An 8,836-nucleotide genomic window follows, 5' to 3' on the forward strand; every position below is an offset into this window, starting at 1 on the left:
AGAACATGAGATAGCTCTTGGCTGGGAATTCCATGATCAAGAAACAAAGTAACCTTCCCGGGAAAACCAACGAAGAATTGGGGATCTATAATATTTAAAAGACGTTTGAGCTTTTAACGGTTTGATCCGACCTCCCAGCTCATCCCAAACAAAGTAGAGCAGCAGACCAATTTCTTCTGCCATTAGTAAGTACATAAAGATGTTTCGTAATCAAGGAATAGAGAGAAAAGCCATTAATCCCAATGGAACACAAGGAAAGAAGTTGGGTGCGAAGGAATTCCAAAGATGCAGACCTCAAAAGTGGATTTTTGTGGAAGAGAACTTCGGTTTCTCTCTCTTCGAGTTCAATTTCTTGAAAGAAGGGGAAATGTAATAGGAAAGCTGAAACAAATAAATATGAGTTTGGGTACTTTTCTGGTTTTCATGGGAGAGATATTGTTGGATTCATAGCTTACAGAAACTCTATAATGTTACTAACCCATTTCTATCAAGTGACTGGAGAATAGGGTGTTGCTACGATTGCATATAGGATCACCATTTGTTGAGAATATCGAAACTCAATTGTAGCTAATAATAACTTTTTTTGTTACGTGTTTCTTCTCCAATCATAGTTTTGTCTTCAAATCTTCATTTCTCATTCAACTCACTACTAGAATATATGGATTTAGAGGATGTTGGGAGCGATCAAAGAAAAGTGCCTCAACACCTTTATAGCATATTACACAAGGAAGCTGTTATTTGATTATTATAGAGGCACTTTTTAATGCTTCTAATGCCATTCACTCCTTAAAAAAGAAATGTCATTTTCGTTTCGCGCCCAAGATAAATTACACGTGCAAACGAGAATTGTTCATTTCCATGGAACCCTTCCCCAAATGATCTGTTTTTCATCTTTGAACAATTTTTCCCTTTGAAAACCTCCTCTACATTCTCCACTTTTCTTCTTCTCTTTGTTTTTTCTCTTTTCTTTTCCAACTCATCTCATCTTAGAATTGAAGTGAGCACGTTTGGATCAAGCTATAGATTGTGCCTCTTCAGAAATGTTTAGGGTTAGTGTTTCTCTGATCCCAACCCATAGTCTCTCACTAGTTTTTTGTTATATGGTAAGGGATACAGCCTTCCCTATTCTTTATCATTGTCGTTTTTCTTTATAGGGGTTGGTTCTTATACTTTGTTTTTTTTTTTTTCTTTCAAGTTCTCAAAATCCATTAATCAAGTTCCATCTAAAGAAATCATCAATAAGAAACAAAGTTCAACATGTCCATGTGAAGGAAATATAAAAAGAAATAAACTAGTTTCTCGTGCCTAAAGCTGTCTATCCACGATCCCACTAATACATTTCCTCATACATTCAAGTGGTAGCGTTAAATACCACTCTCTTCTAGATGACTTGTCAAAACTTCATAAAATTTGCAGTAATCTCGATATTCAATCTTTCTGTTGTGTTTATATCTACCATCACATTTTCCATAGAGTATCCTCCCATTCTCTCAACTGTTGCATTCAATATAGACACCAACGAGGTCATCCTCTTATTGGCAGCTTCAGTAGATCCTACCATAACCTCATCAATGTCCAATTCCTTCTTCTTTTGGCTTTCCTTCCTTGTATTTGAAGTAGAAGCTTCGACAGTATCAGTGGGAGCATCATCACCTTCATTCATATGAGGATATGGGGCATCTTTAGTGGATTGTTCAATTTCAATGTCATTAATTTGCCTGAGATCTAGGGGAGATTGCACCCCACGTGCCAACAAGGTAGCAAACCGACTAGTAGGAGTTGTCCTCCCAAACATTGAAACGATCATATTCTAGATAGCCCATGGTGTGGAACCTCTTAGCCTTGGGGTTAATTTAACAATCCAAGAAAAGGATATAAATAATTATATTTAAAACCAAGTTAAAACAATATAAATCCCGCACAAAAAAGTTTGAGTGATATTGCTAAATATTTGTCCCATGTCTCTAATGATGCTATGACCATATGTTTTTGTTCATTCCAGCCAAATCATGTTTGCCCAAATCTCAATTTTGAAAACTCCTTATACCTAGACTTCAAATCTTGAATCTTAATGCTAAAAGCCTTTGTGCTAAATTTCAATTCAAGTTTAGTAAAAAACCCAATTTTTAACTTAGGCCCAAGCCCATTTCAGCTTAGAAACGATCCTAGCCCAAGGCCAAATAATCCAAGATCCAAGCCCATCCTAGCCTACAATCAATCCTTAAGCCCACCTGACATAGAGCCCAACTTAGTACAAGCCCAAGTGGTCTTAGGCCTAATACTATTCTACCCTAGAACCCACTTAGCTCCAAGCCTAAACAAGCTTAGATCCAACCTATCTTAGTCCAGCATCCAAACAACTCAGGCACAAGCTCATCCCAACCTAGCATCCAAACAAGCTTAAACCTAAGTCCATCTTAGCCTAGCATCCATACAGACTAGACCCAAGCCCATCACAGTCTAGCATCCAAACAAGTGTAAACCAAAGCCCATCTCAGCCTAGAATCCAAACAGGTTAAACTCAAGCCCATCTTAGCCTAGTGTCCAAACCATTTAGACTCAAGGCCATTTTAAACTAGCACCCAAGCAACCCAAGACCCATGGCTAAGATCCATGACCTAGGACCTAAGACCCATGATCCATATCCATGTCCCATACCCATAAGCCATGACCCAAAACCCATGACCCATGACTTAGATCCACGACCTAGGATTTGTGACCCATAATCCATATCCATGATCCATACCCAGCCCATGATCTATAACCCATACCCATATCTTATGACCAAGGACCCATGACCCAATTATAGGGCCCCCTTCTCCCCTAATAACCCTTAATAATAAACATTGAGTGCTTGATATGAATATTGCCATCAATTGTTTATGAAATGTTGATTGTTCTTTGTTGGACGTTTGAGTTTTCTCTATTTGCTTGCTTCATGCATGGGATCCTACATGCCCACTCTAGCTTAGGTGTATAGCCACCTTTTTTTTAGTTTTCATTTTTTGCTTGCATGCCCTTTTTTCCTTTTTCTAAAGGGGTCCGAGTTAAAGAATAAAAATTTCAAAAGAATGGAATATAAAAATAAAAAGGAGGAAAAGTATAAAAAAGAGCATTTAAATAATGAGGAAAATAAAAGAGCATTTAAATAATCAAGAGGGAATATTAGGCAAAAATAAAAAAAAAAGACAAAATAAAAATAAAATAAAATAATAAAAATAAAGGATCAAAGAATTAAAAATATTAAAAATTGAAGAAAATGAAAGCAAAACAAGAAGCCTTTTGGAAAGTAATAACAATAAAAATCAAGAGGGTGTGTCAATCAAGAAAATCAAAGTTAAAATGAAAAAAAATCAAGAAAAATAAAAAATGAAAAATAAGAAAATAAAAAATGTGATTTATTTACATAATGTTCAATTGAATCAATCAAATAAATCATCCTCTTTTGAGTTTTGCATGCACCTAACCTTAGTTGGCTTTAGGACCCACTAATAGCCCATGACCCTTCCTAATCAAATTAAAGCTTACCCATCACCAAGCATTCAGGCCTGCAAACTTGTAACAATTAAGCTTAACCAAGCCATCTCACCTTTTACCTAATCAAACAATTCAACCTTTAATCCAAATCAACCTCTTCCACATGGCTCACCTAACCCAATTCTCCTCCAAGTCCTTTTGCATTAAACCCCATGGTCATACAAAGACCAACAACAAACAAGAAACCCACTTTTAGGGGACCAAATCCAATCCAAAACCAGCTTATATGCCCTACTTAGAGACCTAAACCAAATTGGCCAATCAACCACACTAATATCCTTAACCTCAATTAGCTCATCATGATTCTCTAGGATCCGACCCAATACACTTATGACCAATAGAGCCTATGTCAATTTAACCCAATTCCACCCATTGAAACCCAATCCACTAAACCCTGTTAAGCCCATCCAAACCAACTAGAACCTAGAATCAAGTTCATCTAGTCTGCCCGAATCTTTTAAGTTAAACCAGACCGACCCAAACCGGGCCTCTCTAACCCACTTGAACCCAACTAAACCTACCTACTCACCAATAACCCATTTAGGCATATCACCCTAAACCAAATCCAACTTGTCTAAACCAATTAGAAATGACTTCACATAGGTCTGACACACCCTCTCTTACCTTAGATCCTAAACTAACTAGAACCCAGAATCAAGTCTATCCAATCTACTTAAACCCTTTAGGGTAAACCTGACCGACCCAAAACAGGCCTACTTAACCCGAGGAACCTGACTTAACCTACCTACTTAGCAACAACCACTAGGCCCATCATCCAAAACCAAATCCAACTTAAACCAATTGCAACCATACAAGGCTAACCCACCCTCCCACACCTTAAGACCCATTTGGATAGACCCAATTCATCTCAGCTTTGCGCAACACAGAATCAACCTCAAGCAACCCCATTCATCCTCTACCTAAAACCTAACTTCTATCCACCTCCTTATACACAGACCTAGGGTAATCTGCATATAAAAAAATCAATAGAAATTTTAAAAAATGTGATTAAAATTTCAAAAAAAGAATAAATAAGAAAATAGTGAAATAATAAGCAAAAATAAACAAAATGGGTAAAAAGAGGGGATCAAATGTTAAAAAGTAGTAAATAAAAGAGAGAAATGAGAAGAGCTTTTATCTCCATTCTGAGTTTACAACATCTTTAGGAGATGGAAACTAGATCGGAAGAATTCGTGCCCTCTAAAAGAATCAAGACCTCAGATTTGGAGAGAGACATTGCAAATCAGCATCAATTTACCAGTGGATAAGCGTTGCAAGGAATTTAGGGAGAGATAAAGGAAGACCTCACACAAATCCAGGCTTAGGCACAAAGATATTTCGACTTTCATAAGTTATGCCCTTACTCAAGACTTTGTCTCCCCTTGGTGTTAAGGTGCCTCAACTACACAAGTATGATGGCAAAGGTTGTCCTAGGTCACACATCCTTCTCTACTTCATGAACTTGTTCCAACTTGATTCAAATGAGCGATTTTTGGTCCAACTATTCCCTCAAAGTCTAGAAAGAGTTGTTCTTGTCAGGTATACCCATTTCAGCTTGGAGATCAAAAGGATATGGTTGAAACTAGCCGATTACTTCATCAAGCGCTTTGATCTCCATTTGGCATCAACACTTGGTGACTTAGGAAATCTTGTTCAAGCAGTAAAAGAAAGTTCTGCTGAGTACGTGCATCAATGGAACATGGAAGCCATCAAAGTAAAAGATCCTATGATCGAGCCTAGGTCAATCATGGTCTTCCTCAAAACACTCAAAGAGCGTTTCTACTCTTTGATGATAGGGCAAACATTTGAGAACTTTCAACAAGTGATCTAAGCTAGAGGCAGGATCGAGGAAGGAATCAAGCATGGAAGAATTTGCAAAAGGTTTAAGTTTTTAGGTCCAACAAATGGGGTTTATCAAGGTCAAGTAGCAATGGTGCATCCATCTCCAACCTTTGCTCAGAAATGTCTGATTCCGCCTATTCACCCTTGAAAATGAAAGAGGAGATACCTTATCTCGCTCCCCATGTCACTCGTAAATGTTTTCACCTACCTCATCAAAAAAGGACACTTGGCACCTCTAGAGTCAAAGCCGACCCCATATCCGCTATCGTGTGGTTTCCAATCCCACCCTTTTTACAACTACCATTAAAGTCCAAGGCATTCCATAGATTATTGCACCACATTACGACTTGTTGTTCAAAACCTCATTGATGCAGGGATCTATCAACCATGATGTCATAGATGAGAAAGTTTGCTTTTTGTATTTGATCTCACAAAAAAAAGAGATAGAAAAGAAGAAAAAAGAGAAAGAAAAAGGAAAAGGAGAAAAGAAAAAAATCAATAAATAATGGCATCGATCAAAATGTTTAAAACTACGACTAGCCTTATCCCTTTTAGAGGGGTACATAGGTAGCCTGAGCAATGGTTCCTAGGTCCGACTCCAATAAGAAAATAGGAGGTAAAAAATAATGAAAATTGAAAACAAAAGTAATAAAAAAGAGAAAAGAGAAAAAAATCAAAGTAGTAATGGAATCATTTTGCTCCATCACTCAGGCAAATTAATCACTTCTTAAGTAGTCTTCAAAGTCATCCCTTCTCACTTAAGTCTTGCCTCCTCTTTTGCCGAACAAGCTTCTTCAATTAGACCTTTAACTGCTACATCCTATTATGTCGTGTCTTTTTGCTCATGGATCAATTATACCACTCTTGAGTATTAAAAAAAAAAAATCTATCACTTCTTTGCTTTTTCATTATTCCAACATCCCTTTTCTTTTTGCTTCATGGTGGAGCAATAAGTTAATTGTTCTATGTGAATCCTATAAGAAAAGAGTGTCTACCTCCTTTTAGGATGGTTGTACAATTGAAGCCCTAGCAAGACTAGGGACTTGTGGTAAGTCCCATGGATAGGGGTGGAGCAATAAGTTAATTGGGCTATGTGAATCCTATAAGAAAAGAGTGTCTACCTCCTTTTAGGATGGTTGTACAATTGAAGCCCTAGTGAGACTAGGGACTTGTGGTAAGTCCCAGGGGTATGACTTTGCAAAATGTTTGTCAATAATCACGGATTCAATATAAAAGGGGTAACCTTGTCATGTTGAAATTACTATCAAAAGCATTGAACCTTAATTGAGATCACCTATGTTGACCAAACTTGGTGTGAACATCCCATTAAAATTGGGGTGTCACTTCATGCCTATGAGAGGAGCCACCACCCATCAATACAAGGAACATGAGAGTGATGGGCCTCCAAGTTTAAGAAACAAAACAACTCTCATATGAACACCAAAAGAGACTATTCTAGGTACATTTTAGGGGAGACAGGGAAGGTGTTTGGCACCCCTCTCCCATACTCAACCTGTAGTACCATTCCTCTAATTTAGTAGAGGAAGAATAAGAAAAACAAAAACAAAATCTACAAGATTTCTAGCAACCTTGCCCATCAAAGAGGATGGTCATGGTGGGATTGTTTCCCAAGTGATTTAACCCTCTCATTCTCTTTTTGGGTGAGAGAAACCCTTAAAGAAGCAAAGGATTAGGTAACTACATGCATCCTCCTTCTCTATCTAAGGTTCCCCTCACTCCTACTTAGCTAATGAGAGAAATCAACGTACAGAGGAATCAATCCCCTATGAGCTACCTCACTTAGGGCTCCCTAAACACAATCTACATTTAGGATAAAAAAATCATAGAGCAAAATAATCAAATAAACAAGACAGCAAACTAACTTGAATTAGAATTTAACATGAGGCTAAAACATCATTAAACCCATATTCTAACATTCAAGCAAAAGATCCAACATGTATATTCACTTAAATAGACAAATCCGAATTTCAATAATATGAGAGAGAAGAAATTTTAGCAATGATATCGATTCTAATTAAGTCAAGTAACTACTAAAAAGACATAGAATGCTATCCAAAACTATTCCAATGATTTTTACATCTAATAACTAGAAAATTAACCAACAAGAATGCCAAACACCATCCAATCAACAAAATAATCAATGCTGAAATGAAAAAAAAAACACCTAGACCATTAGGAAGATTTAAGAAAACAAAAAACATTAAAATAAAATAAAAATAAAAAATAAAAAAAGGATGAGGTGAGGGGCTCACCTCTTTGTGGCCTTTTGACAAATACTTGGTGATGAACTCGGTTGTAGAAAATGGTGTTGAAAAATGGCTTTGGATTTACACAAATGCAATGAGGGGAATCTCCTTCTTTCTTTGCTTCTCACTTGGCTGGCCGAAATGATAGAGAGGGATGTTCATTCCTCTTTCTTCTTTCTTCTTCTCTTCTTCTTCTGCTTTCCTCTTGTCCAAAAATCCTTGTTCTTGTTTTCTTTTTCTTCTTTTTTTTTTTGTTTTTTGTGAGGGAAATGGAAAAGGAAGGTGATGGTGTTTGGTGGTGGGTGGAGGTTAAGGGAGATGGAGATGGAAGGCTAGGAAGTGAGGGACGTTATCAAAGGGAGAGATCTTGAGAGGGGTTTGATGGTGAGAGGCTAGTGAGAGAAGAGAGCTGGTTCATTCATGGAGGTTTTTTGGATGTTATGGATGAGAGAAGGAAAAAGATGGGGATGTGAGAGTTCGGTGGGAAGAGTGGGAGAGAAGGTGTGAGAGAATGGAGAGTGAGAAATAATGAAAAGTCTCCCATGTTAGGTTCGGATTTGGGTCTTATGGCCTCTTTTTCTTTCATTTTTTTTTTTTTAGTTTTCCTTGGGTTTTCTTAGTTCAAAATAGTGGGAAGGGTCCTAGTTTGGTTTGGGGGGTTTGGTTACATTAAACTGAATGGGTTCGGGTCTAGTTGGGGTTTGGTTCGGTTCTAGAGGTATTTTGTTGGGTTAGAATTGGATGGGAAATGGGTTTAGTTAGGATTTGGTTTGATCTTGGTTAGGGTTTTTTAGGGTTTAAGTGTCCTCTCAAAAGGATGGATGGCTTGGATGGTTTGATCCTAATGTAAGGGAAGGGGGCTTCCTAGATTAATCTTTTGCCTTTTGACTGAATTTAAGGCAAGGACCTTGTCTCCTTATTAATAGACCTGTTCATGGGTCGGGTAGCCCGATGGCCCGGCCCGGCCCGGCCCGCACCCCGGTAGGGCTTAGTCATGCAATTAGGCCTGCGGGCCTGACCTCAGGCCTAACACAGTAAAACCGACTGTGTTACGGGCCCGCGGGCTTAGTCATGCAATTAGGCCCGCGGGCCTGACCTCAGGCCACACACACTACGGGGACTTGGGGCTGTTCCCCGGTGGTGTTTGTCTCTGTGCCGCGTTCGGCGTTGCTGGATGAGGCCATAAGTAA

The 8,836-nt window shown here is 38.2% G+C and overlaps 1 long non-coding RNA gene across 1 annotated transcript; it reads right to left on the minus strand.

Annotated features, from left to right (window-relative positions):
* Window positions 1–1,222: 1,222 nt before the first annotated feature.
* LOC148791635 (uncharacterized) lies at window positions 1,223–8,176 on the minus strand. Its single transcript, XR_016076040.1, has 2 exons — window positions 7,653–8,176; window positions 1,223–1,653 (listed from the first exon to the last, which is right to left on the minus strand). It is a non-coding gene; the product is annotated as an uncharacterized LOC148791635 (long non-coding RNA).
* Window positions 8,177–8,836: the final 660 nt, after the last annotated feature.

This window comes from Nelumbo nucifera, chromosome 5 (genome assembly GCF_055504915.1).
Source record: "Nelumbo nucifera cultivar China Antique chromosome 5, China Antique-T2T, whole genome shotgun sequence".
Classification (NCBI taxonomy): Eukaryota; Viridiplantae; Streptophyta; class Magnoliopsida; order Proteales; family Nelumbonaceae; genus Nelumbo; species Nelumbo nucifera.